The sequence below is a fragment of the Heterocephalus glaber genome, unplaced genomic scaffold, assembly GCF_053883595.1.
Source record: "Heterocephalus glaber isolate CG9 unplaced genomic scaffold, H.glaber_assembly_v1.0 deba00001764, whole genome shotgun sequence".
Taxonomy (NCBI): domain Eukaryota; kingdom Metazoa; phylum Chordata; class Mammalia; order Rodentia; family Bathyergidae; genus Heterocephalus; species Heterocephalus glaber.
Window position 1 is genome coordinate 35,611 of NW_028258461.1, and position 17,528 is coordinate 53,138.

A 17,528-nucleotide genomic window follows, 5' to 3' on the forward strand; every position below is an offset into this window, starting at 1 on the left:
CCTGGACACCCTGAACTGATGGCACAGGAAGTAACAAAACAGATGAATGAGGCTCTAGAAAAATTCAAAGCGAAATTATCTCCAGATAACTACAAATATGGTGAGCAGAGTGAAAGAAAGGACTAGAGGCAGGCTCTAGAACAGAAACAGATAAAAAAATAGATGAGCTCAGAAACATGATGATGAGTTAGAAGCCAAGAATGCCCAGCATAAGAAAGAAATGGAAACTATGATCGTCCAACATAACAAAGAAATGGAATCCATGAAACAGATGCAAACAGATATTCAGGAGATTAAAAACTCCATTGAAAGTATGCACAGCAGAGTAAGGTAATCTGAGGATAAATATCAGATATACAAGACAGGATTGTGGTTAAGGACCATGAAAACAGAGATTTCTTAAGAATAGTAAGGGACCACAAGAAATCAATCCACCAACTGCTACATGATGCAAAGAAGAATAACATAAGACTGATATGAGCCCACAAAAAAGCAGGAGAAAGTACAATCTACATTAAAAAACTGTTCACAGATATAACAGTTGAAAACTTCCCAGACAGAGGTAGAGAACTGGACATACAGATAAGTGAGGCATACAGAACTCCAACTATCCATGATAAAAAAAAAAATCTACACTTAAAAATGTAGTAGTGAAGATCCCAGAAACAACAGAAGAACAAAATTCTACAAGCAGTTAGAGAAAAAAAACAAATCACCTACAAAGGAAAGCCCATCAGAATCACAGCAGACTTCACAACACAAACCCTCAAGTCAAGGAGAGCCTGGAGTGAAGTACTTAAAGCCCTAAAAGAAAATAACTTCCAACCTAGACTGTTGTATCCTGCAAAGTTATCTTTCAAAATCAATGGGGAAATTAGATACCACGACAAAGAGCACCTGAAAAATTTCATGAACTCCAAACCAGCACTCCAAGCAATTCTAAACAATATCCTAGAAAAAAACAATAAAGGTCACAACTCCATGAGGCCCAAAATAGGGAAGCCACCAGGTAAGGTAAGAAACTAAAGGGAAAGGGGGAAAAATAAGAAATAGAAAAGCCAACAAAAGTAAAACATCAGGACAAGGATGAGTCAATATCTATCAATTATAACCATCAATATTAATGGGCTCAATTCACCAATCAAAAGAAAGAGACTGGCAGAATGGATTAAGAAGCAAAATCCAAGCCAGGGATTTAGTTCAGTGGTTCCGCCACCTGACTCACAGCCACAAGGACCTGAGTTTGATCCCCTGTACCAAAAGAAAAAGAAGCAAAATCCAACAATACGCTGCATACAAGAAACACACCTAACCCAAAAAGATTTCATAGACTGAAAGTAAAAGGATGGAAAACAGTTCTCCACACCACAGGAACCCAGAAAAAAGCAGGGGTAGCAATCTCATTTGAAGACAAAGTAGATTTCAAACCAAAACTAATTAAGAGAGACAAAGATGGTCACTACATCCTTGTGAAGGGAACAATCCAAGAGGAAGAGATGACAATCATAAATATATATGTACCAAATATGAATGCCCCCAACTCTACAAAACAAATATTAATGGACATGAAAATCCAAATAAGCACTAATACACTTGTAGTGGGGGACTTCAATAACCCACTATCACAAATAGACAGATAATATAGACAAAAAAAATTAACAACAAATTTCTAGAACTGAAGCAAGCTATTGAACAAATGGACTTAATAGATGTTTACAGAGTGTTCCACCCCAAAAAATCAGAATACACATTCTTTTCAGCTACACTCAGGTCATTCTCCAAAATAGACCACAGGCTAGCTCACAGGACATGTCTAAGTCAATGTAAAAGAACTGAAGTTACCCCCTGTATATTATCAGACCAAAGTGCAATAAAATTGGAGGTCAATAACATAAGAAACTACAAAACTCCCACAAAAACATGGAAATTGAATAACACCCTCCTGAACAACCAATGGGTCATAGAGGAAATTAAAGAATAAATTAGACAGTTTCTACAAGTAAATTATAATGCCAGTACAACATACAGGAATCTATGGGACACAATGAAAGCAGATCTACTTGGGAAATTCATTGCAGTGAATGCCTACATTAGGAAAACAGAGAGAACGCAGATAAATAACCTAATGCAGAAACTCAAGCTCCTAGAAAAAGAGCATTAACAAACCCAAAGCTCGTACAAGAAAGGAAATTATAAAGATCAGAGCAGAAATCAATGCAATGGAGACTAAGAGAAAGATATAAAAAACAATCAATGAATCACAGAGTTGGTTTTTCAAAAGAATGAATACAATCGATAAAACTTTAGCCAACCTTATCAAAAAAAGGAAAGAAAAGGCTCAAATCCATGCAACTAAGAATGAAAAAGGTGAAGTCAAAACAGAACCAGTAGAAACCCAGAGGATGATGAACATCTACTTTGAGAACCTGTACTCTAATAAAATGGAAAACACAAAAGACACGGACAAATTCCTAGATACATACGAATTGCCAAAGTTAAATGAAGAAGATATAGAAATTCTAAACACCCCAATTACAATGAGTGAAATTGAAAATGTAATAAAAAATTTACCAACAAAGAAAAGCCCAGGTCTTGATGGTTTCACTGCTGAATTCTACAAGACATTTAGAGAAGAACTATCACCATTACTCTTTAAACTCATCAAGGAAATTGAAAGGAAAGCAAGGATTCCAAATTCATTACTGGAAGCAAGTGTTACTTTGATTCAAAACCAAGGGAAGACCCAACCCAAAAGGAGAACGACAGGCCAATCTCCCTAATGAACATAGATGCAAAAATCCTCAACAAGATACTGGCACACAGAATACAGAGGGTCATCAAGAAGATCATATACCCTGACCAAGTCAGATTTAGCCCAGGGATGCAAGGATGGTTCAACATTCATAAATCAATAAATGTAATATGCACTATAGCAACAGAACCAAGGACAAAAACCACATGATGATCTCAATAGATGCAGAAAAAGCATTCAACAAAATCCAACACCCATTCATGATAAAAACCCTATAGAAAATTGGAATAGAATGTCTTTATTTCAACCTGATTAAGGCTATGAAAAACCAACAACTGACATCATAATAAATGGTCAGAAACTGAAAACTTTCACGCTAAAATCAGGAACAAGACAAGGATGCCCACTATCACCACTCCTGCTCAATATAGTTCTGGGAACATTAGCCACAGCAATTAGAAAAGAGAAAGAAATAAAAGGAATAAAGATAGGAAAAGAAGAACTTAAACTGTCATTATTTGCTGACGATATGATATTTTACATAGAAGACCAAAAAAACTCTGCCAAAAGGGCTGGGGATTTAGCTCAGAGGTTTCACTGCCTGCTGCACAAGTGCAAGGACCCAAATTCGATCCCTGGTACCAAATAAAAAAAAAAGATTCTACCAAAAGACTTTCAGACTGAATTGACAGATTCAGTAGAGTAGCTGGATATAAGGTCAACACTTAAAAAACAGTAGCCTTCTTATACACAAATAACAGACTCACTGAGAGATAAATTAGGGAAACAATTCCTTTTACAATAGCATCCAAAAAAATGAAATTATCTAGGAATCAATCTAACAAAGGAAGCAAAAGACCTCTACACTGAAAAGTACAGCACTCTGTAAAAAGAGATCCAAGAGGATATAAGAAAATCGAAAGACATCCCTTGTTCCTGGGTAGGAAGAACCAATATAGTGAAAATGGCCATACTTCTAAAACTACTATATAGATTTAATGCAATGCCGATTGAAATTCCAACAATATACTTTACAGAACTACAGAAAACAATCAAAAAATTCATTTGGAATCAGAAGAGACCTAGGATAGCAAAAACAATTCTAAGCAACAGAGACATGGCAGGAGGCATCACAATCCCCAAGTTGAAACTATACTACAAAGCTACTGTGATAAAAACAGCATGGTACTGGCAAAAGAACAGACCTGAGGATCAGTGGAATAGATTAGAAGATGCAGAAACAAATCCAGACACACTCTGCCACCTCATCTTTGACAAAGAAGCCAACCACCCTCATTGGAGGAAAGATAGCCTATTTAATAAATGATGTTGGAAAAACTGGATTTCAACCTGCCAAAGATTGAAACTAGACCCATACCTATCACCATGCACTAAACTAAGATTGAAGTGGATTAATGATATAAATATTAAGACAGAAACACTAAACTTGCTGGAAGATAAGTTCGGTAGAACGCTTGAAGTCATTGGCATAGGAAAAGACTTTATGAACAAATCCTCAGTAGCACGGGATCCAGCACAAAGAATCAACAACTGTGATCTCATTGTATTAAAAAGCTTCTTCACTGCAAGAGAAACCATCATCTGAGCTAAGAGACAACCTACCATGTGGGAAAAAAATTTTACCAGCTGTACCTTAGACAAAGGACTACTACCTAGAATATATAAAGCACTGAAAAAAATCAGACCCCCCAAATTCAAAGACCCAATTCAAAAATAGGCATCTGAAATGAAGAGACATTTCTCAGAGAGAGAAGTGAAATCAGCAAAGAAATATATGAAAAAATGTTCAACGTCACTGGTCATTTGAGAGATGCAGATGAAAACAACACTGAGATTCCACCTCACCCCACAAAGAATGGTTTCTGTCAAGAAATCAACCAATAACAAATGCTGGCGGGGTGTGGGGAGAAAGGAACCCTTCTCCCTTGTTGGTGGGAGTCCAGACTGGTGTGACGACTGTGGAAATCCGTATGGAGATACCTCAAACAACTAGGACTAGAGGTCCCATTTGACCCAGCTATTCCCCTGTTGGGTATCTTTCCAAAAGAAATAAAAGAATCATACCACAGACATATATGTGTATCCATATTTATAGCAGCACAGTTTGTAGTAGCTAAAGCTTGGAAACAGCCCAAGTGCCCATCAACTGGAAACGGGATAAAGAAGATGTGGTTTTTTTTATAAAATGGAGTACTACTCAGCCATAACTAATGAGAAACTAGAGACATTTATAGTTAAATGGATGCATATTAAGGCCATCCTCTTAAGTGAAATAAATAGGACATACCTATGTAAATACCGAATAGTTTCTCTAGTGTGAGAAACTGAAAGAGTGAATAAGGGTTAAACTGATTAAAATGAATAACTGATAATTTGCAATACGAAGAAAAGGTCCAAAGGGGTAGGGGTGGTAGGAGGGGAAGGGGAAAGGGAAGAAGGGAAAGGAAAAATTATGAGAAAAGAAAAAAAAATGGAAATGAAGTGTATGTAAATAGGGAAGGCTGGAGGGGGTGAAGGGCACACAGGCACTGGGGAAAAATATAAGAACCAAGATACATCATGTACAGGTACAAGCACCCAATGATAAATGTAAATGTATTGTGTACCTAAAATGTACCAAAAAAAGAATTTAAGGAAAAAAAAATTCCTACATATTCTAAAGCCATTCCACACATGCACACAAGGTGTCTGTCTTTCATACACAGACACACACATAAACCCTCACACGTTTTCATAAATAAACCTACAATTAAATATTAGAATGATCTGCAGCTGTGTCACTGTTATTGCCTAAACATAAGTGGAATAGTGAGACTTTTCGTCCAGTGAAACCCATAGAGCTTAAGAAGGGAGAAGACATCATGAGCAGTAGACACAGATTGTACGTGGAGATAATGTCGGTAGACAAAACAGAAAAATTCTCTCCTTTTAGCCACAGCCCAAATTTTCATCAATGATTGAAGTAAGGGTGAAACCTGTGGCTACTTGAGAGGCAAAAACGCCAAAACTGCATGTACCATAACCACTGATTTGTTTAAAGATGGCTAACCTAGCATGGACTAAATAATGTTCCTACATAAGCCTCTAAAATTTATAATTTAAATCACTCCAATAGAAACCAAATGCCCTATAATAAAACCAATATTTGTCAACCATCAGCCCATGTGCCACTTCTTCTCTTCCTGTTTCCTTCTTTGGATGAACTTCAAAGGAGTCATGACCATGGTCTGGTGTACAAGGAGTAGGTGAATCTCAGTGCTCAGAGAAGCCTGAAACATACAAATGCTCCCCACTTCTATGGATTTCAGCACCTCATCAGGGAGAACAATATAATCATTTGCACAGGAAATATCCAATATAAGGAATTACCAACCGAAACCGGTGATTCAAGCAATAATGAATGGCTGGTACAAAGTAAATAAAACTTTAAAGAATATATAATAATGTCAGATACATGACAACAAATAAAACATTTTGTAAAATTTGTCTCAGTGTTGGAGTCTGCTCAACTTTTCATTGTCTATTCATTGTCTTTTCATTGTCTATGTAGTTATTTTCCTGGCTCATGGCATGGTAAGTGATTTCTCTTAAATCCTGGTCATTTGGGATAACGTGAGACACTGCATCCTATTTATTTCTTTAAGGCAACCAGTACCTCCACTGAGGACCAAGTGGATATGTACCTTCAGCCTCAAATGGGGTCCTGCTGACAATGAGCTAGAAAAAGTGGGGCAATGACTCACACAACCAATTTGAAGACATGTGGGGTAGAAGTACAGTTCTCCCACACTTAGCTCCACTGATGTTAACCCAGCAAAAGGGATGTGCACATTGGCGTGGCCTCATTACCTCCAAGGGAGGAATGTATGATCAGCTCCCGATCAGGCCTACTAGCACTACAGGGGAGTGAAAAAGTGGTCGATTCGGATTGCTCTGTTGTTCCTTGGTGAAGTGAAAGGTTAGCTCCCTACTGGGCCCTGAAGAAAGGAGCAAAACAGAGTCCTCTCTAGGTCTGGCTCCCTCCACCTCACGCTGCCTTGTTGATCTTAGGTAGGAGTAGGTGAAGGCTCAAGTCCACCTTGCGTGGGCCCTTGATCTTCTCTAATAAAAAATGCTAAGGTTTCACTGTTAAATCTAGAGCCAGGCAGGCAAATGATAAGTCTGGGCCATTTTTATCAGAAAGTTATAAAGAGCTCCAAAAAAAAGGACATGTCACAGACATAAGTCAAACTGAGATAGTGCCTACAGGCCAAGTCTAGAACATCTATAGTAACAGAATGAGTAATATTTAATAATGCGTAATATTAAAACCTAAAGTATAAAATAAATATATGAGTTCAAAGTAATACAAGTGAATTATTAAATAAATAAGCAAAAGATATAAATATTCTTTACATAATATTTCTAAGAAATATATGTACACAGCATTCCTTCAAGAAGCAGTGCTTAATCTTCCCCCACCATCACTACTCTTAGAACATGGACCTTACTCTGTAGCCCACTTTCAAATAATACACTTTAAAAGGGAAAACTACAATAATTTTTCAATATAGGTATCCAATAAATACTATCTTAACTAAGTGATCAAGGCTAAAAGTATCAGTCATGTCAATGCATGTATCATGTATCCCGAAATGATATGATGAGAACGCAACTTACCTGTATGGATATTTTTTCTGAAACTCAATATCCAAGCCTAATTTTGAGAAAAGAAATCATTGGATCAGTCCAAATTTCAACACAGTTAAAAATAATAACTTCTTAATATACCTTATATTATGATGATAATAAAAAAATAAAGAAAAACTGAGAAACTTTCAGAGTTTGAAGGAGACAGGAGATATTTTGGATAGAATCCTGGAATCGAAAAAGAACTTAATAGCAATATATTGACATGGATTTCTTAGCTTTTTTTTTTTTGGTACCGGGTATCGAACTCAGAACCTTGCGCCTGCGAGGCAGGCACCAGAACCAATGAGCTAAATCCCAAGCCCAGATTTCTTAGCTTTTAATAATGTATCACAGTAATGTAAGCTAAGAACATTAAGAGGAAACTGAAACTGGATGAGGATTATAGGGGACTCTGTACTGTCATTGCGAATTTTCTGTAAATAAAATTTTTTCAAAGTAAAAGATTTATTTTAGAAAGTCAAGTAGAACATTATGAACTGATTGAAAGGCTCAATATTTCTTAAGATGCCAATTTTTCCTAAATTTTTCTACAAGTTCAAAGCAATGAGAGTCAAACTTCCCCTGCTGTTTCGGGTAAAAATGTATCAGTAGATTCTAAAATTTAAATGGAAATCAATTTGCATACAAAGTATGACCAAAACATTCCTGGAGAATATAACGTTCATATTATCACATTTCACAATATTAAAGATTTAAAGTAAAGCTAAAGCATCTAAGACAAATACACATATTCATCAATGGAACAACTGATTTCAACAAACGTAGCAAGGTAATCTATTGGTAAAAGAATTCTCTTTATAAAAGTAAATGTCTGTAAAATCAGGAAATCAGCAAGGTCAATATAAACCTCATCTGCTACTTTATACCATAAATAGAAAGTTACACAACAGTAAACCTATAGCTCAAATTAGAGTTAATCCATAAAACCTCTAAAGGAAAACACTAGATATCATTGTGACCCTGGGGAAATGTTTCTTAAAGAGTACATTAAAGGACTCAACCTAAAATAAAATACTGGTAAACAAATACACATTAAAATGTAAAATTAAAGAGATAAGCAGTGAAGACAAAGATGAGGATACAATATTTTAGTAAATTCAGAATGTACACAGTGCCCTTACAACTAAAATATAAGATACATTATCTCTTCTTGATCATAGTCTATAATCACACAAAAAGATGGTCAAACCATCAATCTTCACGGAAAAGTATTATCTGGCAATCACAAAGAGATACCACTACACATGAATTAGAATGCCTAAAATTAGTAAGACTCACAATAACCAAGTGTTGGCAAGGATATGGGACAACCAGAACTTTTGTGCATTACTGGTAAGACTTCATGTGGTACAATTATATTAGAATATTATTTGATAGTTTCTTGTAAGGTTAAATAATAACTTGCTTCATGACCAACCAACTCGATTGCTAGTTATTTACCCAAGAGAATTAACAACAATCAAAAATGAATATATAGGCCGGGGATTTAGCTCAATGGCACTGCACCTTCCTCACAAGTGCAGGGTCCTAAGTCCCATCCCCGGTACAAAATAAATAAATAAATAAATAAATAAATAAATAAATAAATAAATAAATATATATATATATATATATATATATATATATATTTGATTTGGCACTATTTTGTAAAAGCTGTTTATTCAAATGTGTATGAAATGAGATATAAAATTTTGCAATTAGTAACTATGATTGAAGGACAGACAGTCTTCACACATCATCTAAAGGAACACATTCTCTGAATTAGAGAGGGCAGACAGAAGATGGAGCAGAATAAAGATCATCTGAATAATGGCCTGCATTTCCTGAACTTAAGGTTTCCAATTTGCGTTATGATACGCATATTCTTACAGTCAGGCTTTTAGGGGAAAAAAAACTACCAGCTAGTTACAAAACAATATCATAAATGTTTAAACAATATAATTAATGCGTGATAATACAAAGCTTGATTGACATATACAGGGAATGTTTTAAAAATGTGTATTACAGTAAAAGACTCATGAATCCCCCTCAAAATATCTCCCTTCACTTTGAACTCTTACCCCATCATTCTTGCCACTTTCTGAAACAATTCCACAAGTCCTGTTTTGTGAGCATCTTTACAAGGTGCGATCCAAAAGTCAGTGAAATGCTGGGGTCAAGTACTATCCAACAAAAAGGCAGGTTCATAAAAACATGCTGGCTGTGTCCTCATTCACCTTATTCACTGGCACTGTGTGACTTCTGGCACTCTCCCAAAGTCCAAGTGATCATGAAAGTAAATGTTCTGAATCGATTCAGGCCATCAAGACAGCCACAACAGTGCAACTTTAATCCCATGAAGAGGACTTCCAGTACTGCTTCGGAGAGTGGCAAGAATGATGGAATGAGAGTGCTTCAAAGGAGGGAAGTATATTAAAGAGGGCTACTGGCAATGTGTCTTTTACTGCAATTTTTTAAAATGTCAATGTTCACCGTATTTTTCATTCACATCATCTATATTCCCCAAAGTTTAAAAATGGAGCTTTCTTATAAGCAGTTTGGTCAGTGAGTAATTTCAGAGCTCAACCCATGAAAGTAAACACTGAAGATTCCTATATCTACTGCGAAAGTTTACATATGATTGGTGAATTCACTCTAACCACTTTATTTGAGAAGGCTTTGAAGGGCATAGATAAGATAGAGGGAAGGAAGGGCGAGAAAACAGAAATGAACGTAAATGCCAAAATATTTCAAGTAGAAAACCAAATTTCACACAAGACTATCAATCATTTTACACATTTTCTAACTTACAGTATTCTAAACAAAGGTATCAACTTCCTAAGCATAACCCAAGAGAACTTATTTGAACTTTCCATTTTTTGTGTTCATGACTGCAGAGAACTGTTAAATCAACACACTGTGCATATTCTACTACATCGTGCGCTAAATAAAACTTTACTCCAATTCTTCCATTCAACAACCTTTGAGTGATGGAATGAATGGCCAAAGAACATTATAGCTACTGTAAAAGATAAGAGGCCTTCATAGTCCCTGAGCAGTCCAAGATTATTGCATTCATGTATTCTCAGTGCCTAGTCCTGTAACATTTATATTACAATGATTAACTTAATTATACAGATTCATGGGGTTCCCTGTGACATTTTCATATATGCACAAATCATGCTTTCTTCAAGTTTACCCTATCACCTTCTCTTGCCCTCCCCTGCACCCCATCTCATTCCCCTTTCCTATTAGTCCTTCTTCTACTTTCAGATCATCAATTATTTTCTTTCATTTTCCACATATAAAAGAAAATATGCAATACTTGTCTTTCTGACAAGTGGCTTATTTCACTTAACATGATGATCTCTGATTCCATTCATTTGCCCCAAAACACTAGGATTTTCTTCTTTATAAGCCTATAACTGTACCTAGCTCTTATTCTGGTTCTTGTTCAGATTCAAACAGCTTTGAATCTCTTTTTGTTTGTTCACCTACAGATGGACTGTGTTTTCAATGAGTGTGAAATTTAAGACCATAAATAGGACTTTAACATTTAAGTCTATGACATGTCACTGGCAAAAGTGGATGTATACATTATTATTAAAATGCCACGGTACTAGTCAACTTTATCTTCACAAAGGAAAATAAAATACCTCATACCTTCAACTTAAAGGAGAAGTGTTTTATTTTGGCACACAGTTTCAGAGGGCTCAGTCCATGCATGGCTGGCAGGCTTCAGGCAGAAAGGGCATGTCAGAGGCGCATGGTGCAGGGAAGCAGCAAGCAGAGGGAAGGGAGGAGCTGGGGAAAAGAATACACCCTTCTGAGTCACACCACCGTGCATGACCCACCTGCAACCAGGCTGGACCTCCTGACAGCACACTCGGCTTGGAACTCATCAGTGTATATTAGCCTAGTAACAAGTTTAGTGTTCTCCTCATCGTCACCTTCCAAAAGCCCCACAGCTGAACACAGGAGACTTCTGTGGGACATTTCTGATCTAAGCCATAACAACCATCACCATTAAAATCATTTATTGTAAGAGATCAAGACTGATTGTCCCTGAAGCCTGATGTTTCTCTTTCATACAAATATCATAATGACTCCATAGTAAAGTAAAAAATTAGAAACTCCAGTTCAGAAATTATAAAAGCAGGAGTTTACTCCCACAAACCTGTGAATGCCATATATTTTATGAAAACTCATTTTACGAAAAGATTTTAGGGATAGAAATTAAAGACACTGTACGTAGCACAAGGATCTCATGAATTTTCATTTTAGTTACAAATTAACACCTGCTGGCAAGAGTACTAATTCTTTAGCAAATTGCAAATTAGTGACTGCAATTGCAACAGGGGTACTAATTTTCATTTGCTAAATGCTGTTTAAAAAAACAACCGTTTCAAAATCAAATCCTTTACATCGATATCATCATATTTTCATGGTTTTGAATTGAGAGTGGTAACCTTAATTCTAAATTCCAACTTAAAATCCTAACTGAAGTATTAAAAGAAAAATAAAATTATCAAGGGAAGGTGTATTGCACACATGTTATTGTCTATGAGTGTGTATACATGCATGTATGAGAAGGTGTACAGCAATGATTTCATTACCTATTTTACAAAAGGGTAATTAACATTATTGAGGGTACCTGAAATTATTTCAATTCATACCTTAACAAAAAGTGTACAATGTAACTGTCTTTATTTGAATGTGAATTAGAAAAAGATTAATAATAAGGATATTATTTGTTAAACAAAACACAAAAATAACTTGATATAACAAATGAAAATGGAGTTAAAATAGGAACATGGCAAAAATGTGAATATGTTACATGAGTCCTGAAGTTTAAGACATAATGATTTAAACCATGTTGCAAACAGTATAACTGGAAGATAAAATGAGGAGCTGCATGTTTTATATATACCTTTAGCCACTGGATCAAATTTCTCTCATTAGACAGTTGTAGTGTTGCAAGCCTGTAATCCCAACACTCAGGAGGCTGAGGCAGGAGGATCACCATGAGTTCGAGGCAAGCCTAGGCTACATCGTGATTTTAAGGCCAGCCTGAACTACATAGCGAGACCTTATTTCAAAAAACCAAAAGAAATTTTCTCTCATGAATTAATAGAGTGTAGATAGGAAAAAATATCCTTTAATAGTGTTCTCTGATCCAGTGGCTAAAGAAAAATATAAAATATGAAGCTACTTATTTCTATGTTCCAACTGTACACCTGTACTATTGCTTCAAAGTAATTTCCAATGCTATATAGTATTTTAAATGTGAAAAAGTCATGTGAATAAGCTTAATCAGTTATACAGTTAAATACTACAAAAATGGTCATTTCATCAGCTGAAGAATAAAATAGCTGCAGCTACCTGAATCATAACACATTTGGCATTATCTGGTTATGTTATCAAGCTATTACCTACAGTACACAGGAAATTCTGATAATTATATTTGAAAGTTATTGTGACATCAGTTAAACTTTATTTAATGAGCTATACAAAACTTCAGAATTGTCTGTTCCTTAACTAAGCACGCATTAGGCATCAACATTAAATGGATCTGTAAAATGCTATTACTACAAGTTTCCCTAATTCATGAAACCTATTATTTATTAGAAGAATTAAAGTCTATTTTGGTCATTGGTGACCTCATTGAGAGCTCTTTTTAAGAGATGGGAAAGAGTAGAAGCTCCCTTAACAGTAGAATATGAAAAAGAGTAAGCTAAAAAGTCAATCAGTGGTTAAACCATCTCAGAAGAGAAGAGGCTATTCAGTAGAGGGTGACGGAGAACACAGAAGAGTATATTTTTATTTTAAAAATACTAATAATCGATGGTGGGATCAGTACTTTGGAGATTAACTCCTGGACTTCTCTCCCTATTTCTTGTGGTGACACTTCTTAACTCTTAATGAGAAAGGGAGGAAAGAGGCAATTGGGGAGGAACAGACTCATACACTGGAGACTGCACTGTGGTAGTAGAATATGGTATGTGTGTGACAGAAGGTGGTCATAGGTTTTCCTTTCCTGTGCTTCTAGTCGGAAAACAGTCTTACCTCAACACATGAGGAAATTTAGGGTTCTTACCAAGAGTAGAAATAATTCATTTTTTCTTCCTAAAATGTTTCACATTATAGAACCTGCATTTCTTGCTTACATCGTCTCTTTTTCTTTGCATTCTGAGGATTTTCAAAGTCTTTAGATCTTGAATACCAGACGTATTCAGAGGTTTTCATTATAATTTTATGGTTTTGGGGGAGTGTTTAGTTTGTTTCAAAGGGAATTTACGTGATTTCTGTTTGGTTTTGAATTCCTTTTTTCTTATTAATATGAGTATAATTTTTGTCACTTTGTACGTGCTATTTGACTTGATTTTGTTTTTGTGCTATGTATGCCTTAGTTCCAGTTGCCATAACAAAACACCATAGAGTGGGTGACTTAAACAATTGCTACTTGTCCACCGTTCTGGAGGCTAGACTTCTAAGAACAAAGGGTCTACATGGAGAGTTTCTACTGAGAGTTCTTTTCCTTGGTTGCAAGACAGCATCCTGCTCACTGTGTGTTCGCACAGCCTTTCCTTGGTGCATGCATTCGGTGGTGGTGGTGGGAGACAGAGAGACAAACAGAAACAGAAGAGATGAGAGAGGAGAGAGAACCCATTTTGTGGATCCTAGCCTTATAACCTCATCTAAACCCAGTTATTTTCCAAAGGACCTCATTTCCAAAGACAGTTCACATTGGGTTCAATGTATAAATTTCGGGAAAACATAATTCCATCCATAGTATTGCATTTCTGTGTTTGTCCTCTGCATTGTTTTGTAACATTTTGCATTATATTTTGGACACTTTGTTGCAGGACAAATTTGATATTTTTAATGGAGTTGTATTGTTTTTAATCTATCTTTGTAATTTTATTTACTTGCTAAGAATATTTTTATCATTTGGCAAATGATAAAATGTTTCTGAGTTATTGGTATACTTTTGTGCTTGTACTTAGTTTGAAGTTTGTTTTTTGTAAGTTTATTGAGGACCATTATTTACCTATATTTGTGTGTACACACATATTTGTATGTGTGATGGTTTGCATGCTGAGTCCTGAGTTGTGTCCATCTTGTGTTAGAATTATTTATGTATTCATTTTTAAGTCATATGTTCTTTGTATATAGTTAATGTTTAGTTTTCTGTTTTTATGGATGTTTGTGCTCATTTTTGCTACAATATATTTATGTTTGATGTTATTTGATGTTATCATTGGTTGTGCTGTTTTGCATGGCTTGTTTTCTAATGGGTGTTGAGTTTTGTTTTGTTTTTTAATTGGTTCTTTTGGGTTTGTGTGTCTTTCTGTAAATATATGTGTTTGTTGGTTTGGGATTATGTTGTAGTGTTGGATTTTCTTTGCAATTTTCTTTATATTTTGCTTTTGCTTTTTGGGGGGGGGGTACCGGGGATCAAACTTGGGTCCTCAGCTTTCGAGGCAGGCGCCAGAACCCCTGAGCTAAATACTCGGCCCTGCTTTTGCTTTTATCATTGATTGGGAATATGTGTTTATCTGTGTGTGGCTGTGTTTGGTTATATCATGGTGAGAGTATTTTTTAATTGCTTGGATTTTATACCTAGACTTGAACTTAAGGTTAATTGTGTAAATGCAGGTTTCAATTTAAAAACTATTGTCAAGTGGTTCGTTCAAATGGCAACAACAGTTTACACTCCTAACTACAAAGTGTGATAATTTCAATGTCATTCTTAACAGTTGGTACTATGTGTTATAAACTTTAGGCAACCAGAAGAAGGGGCTGTATTTTTATATTATGGTTTTATTTTGCCTTTTACTGTAATACTTTATTATTAGTATCTTAGTTACTTTTCTCATTGCTGAGACAAAATACTCAACCACCCACAGGTTAAGGGAGGAAAGGTTTATTTAGCTCACAGTTTGTAGAGTTTTCAGTCCATAATCAGCTGGCTCTAAGGCATAGCGGATACAAAGTGGCATGGCACACAGGCATCGCAAAGGAAAAAGAGTTCATAGCAGGCAAAAGGTAGCAAAGCAAGCAAGCAAGGCAGACAAGACAAGCCTCTTTCTGTCCCTTATATTGTATCCAGGCTACCAGGATTAGGGCAGTGCCAAACCAATCATCGGGCTGATTTAGTAATAACCTACACTTAATCAGAGCATCCTTAATCCTAGCATTGCATCATGAATCAATCACACACTCCAGATCCAGCCACCTCTGAAGAAGCCCAACTATGACTGCATGAGGCTTTGGGAGAGACATCTAGACACAAACCATAACACCTAAGTATAGAAGGTGGCAACCTGTAAATACCAACCGATGCAGATGAAGAATAAAAGCCTCCAATATGGCTGACTAGAGGAGGAATCATGTCACAGGTGCTCAGAGAAGACTGTCTAGTAGGGGAGGGTCTTACATCCTGAACCACAAAATTAATGGGAAATGATACTTGTGGATAAAAACTAAAAACTGGATCACAGGAGAAGGACAGAGGAACTGCCATGGTTGGTCTGCACAGCTCCAGTCCCTACCCCTCCTCCCTGGAGCAGCCTTTATGAGAGCTTTCCAAATAGCCTGAGGGAGGGAAGCACAAAGGAATGAGCACTGCAGAAGTGGACCCCTGTGGAGACCACACCTGGGTCAGAGTCTGGCCAGCCCTTTGCCCTCTTTCCTCTCCTCCAATCACTGGGCAATGCTGTGGCCCTGTAGCAACCTCACCAGTACTCACCAAGGGCCAGAGAGGGAGTCGCCGCCGGGTCCTAGGGTTCCACACCAGCAGGGTCTCTCCTGAAGACCCCTCTGGTGCATGAATGCCATCATGCAATCCCCAGGACCCAGCCAGAGTGCCTGTCCACGCCTGACTCCGTGCACACACACACACACACACACACACACCCGGCCTGCAAATGCACTTGCCCACAGATTCTGCCACCCTGCCTTGGGGACTAGTTCCTAAACTAACCCCAGGGACAGCATCAGAATCTGCCTGAGCCTGCAGGCGAATTCCTGCAACTGGGTTGGTTTGGGTTGTTGAACAAGGGATCCTGCTGTGGCTGTCTGAAGTGAGACTGCAACTGAGGCAAAAGGGAACTGTGTGAAGACTCGGGGGTTTTTTGGCAAAGTGGACACATGTGAACCGCATGTACAGTCTCTTGCTAGAGTATTTGATCTCCTCATCCTACTTGACCTCAACCCTCAGCATCAACTCCCCAAGTGAAAAGACAGAGATTAAAAGACTGGATCAATAAACAGAATCTGTCAGTGTTTTGCATTCAAGAAATGCATCTAATCCAAAAAGATATGCATAACTTAAAAAATCAAAGGATAGAAAATAATATTTCATGCACCAGAACCCCAGTAACCAGCAGCAGTAACAGTATTACTCTCAAAGTAAACCTCAAGCTAAACCTGGTCAGAAGAAACAAAGAGCATAACTGCATACTAGTTAAGGGAATGATCTCACAAGAAGTGATAACATTTATAAATATATATGCCCCATATACTGGAGTGCCTATCTTTATAAAACAAACACAGCTAGATGGAAAAGATTAAACACTAACACAATCATGGTGGGTGACCATGATACCTTATTTTTGCTTTGAGATCAGCTAAACAAAAAATACAGAACTAGCAGAGATGAACTATATCCTTGATCATATGGACTTCATAGGTATTTGCAGTGTTCTACCGTACAACAGTGTACACACTTTTCCCTGCAGCACACTGCACTTGATAAAGACAATATACTGTCTATACATAATGGAATACTACTCAGGTATAGAAAAAGATGCATGGGAGACATTTGTATGAAAATGGGTATACCTGGAGAATATAATTTTAAGTGGAGTCAGTCAGTCATACAAGCTTAAATACCATATGGCATTTCTGACTTGATTAAGGCAATGTGTAAATAATGAGCAAAATAAAGCACTGATAGAAGGAAACAGGGAGATCTCTTGCAAGTGGGAAGGGGTTTAAGAAACCAGGGTGAGGGGAGAGTGGATGGGGAAGGGGAAGTAAAAAGATTTAAAATGTGTTGTGTACATGTACCAAATACCTA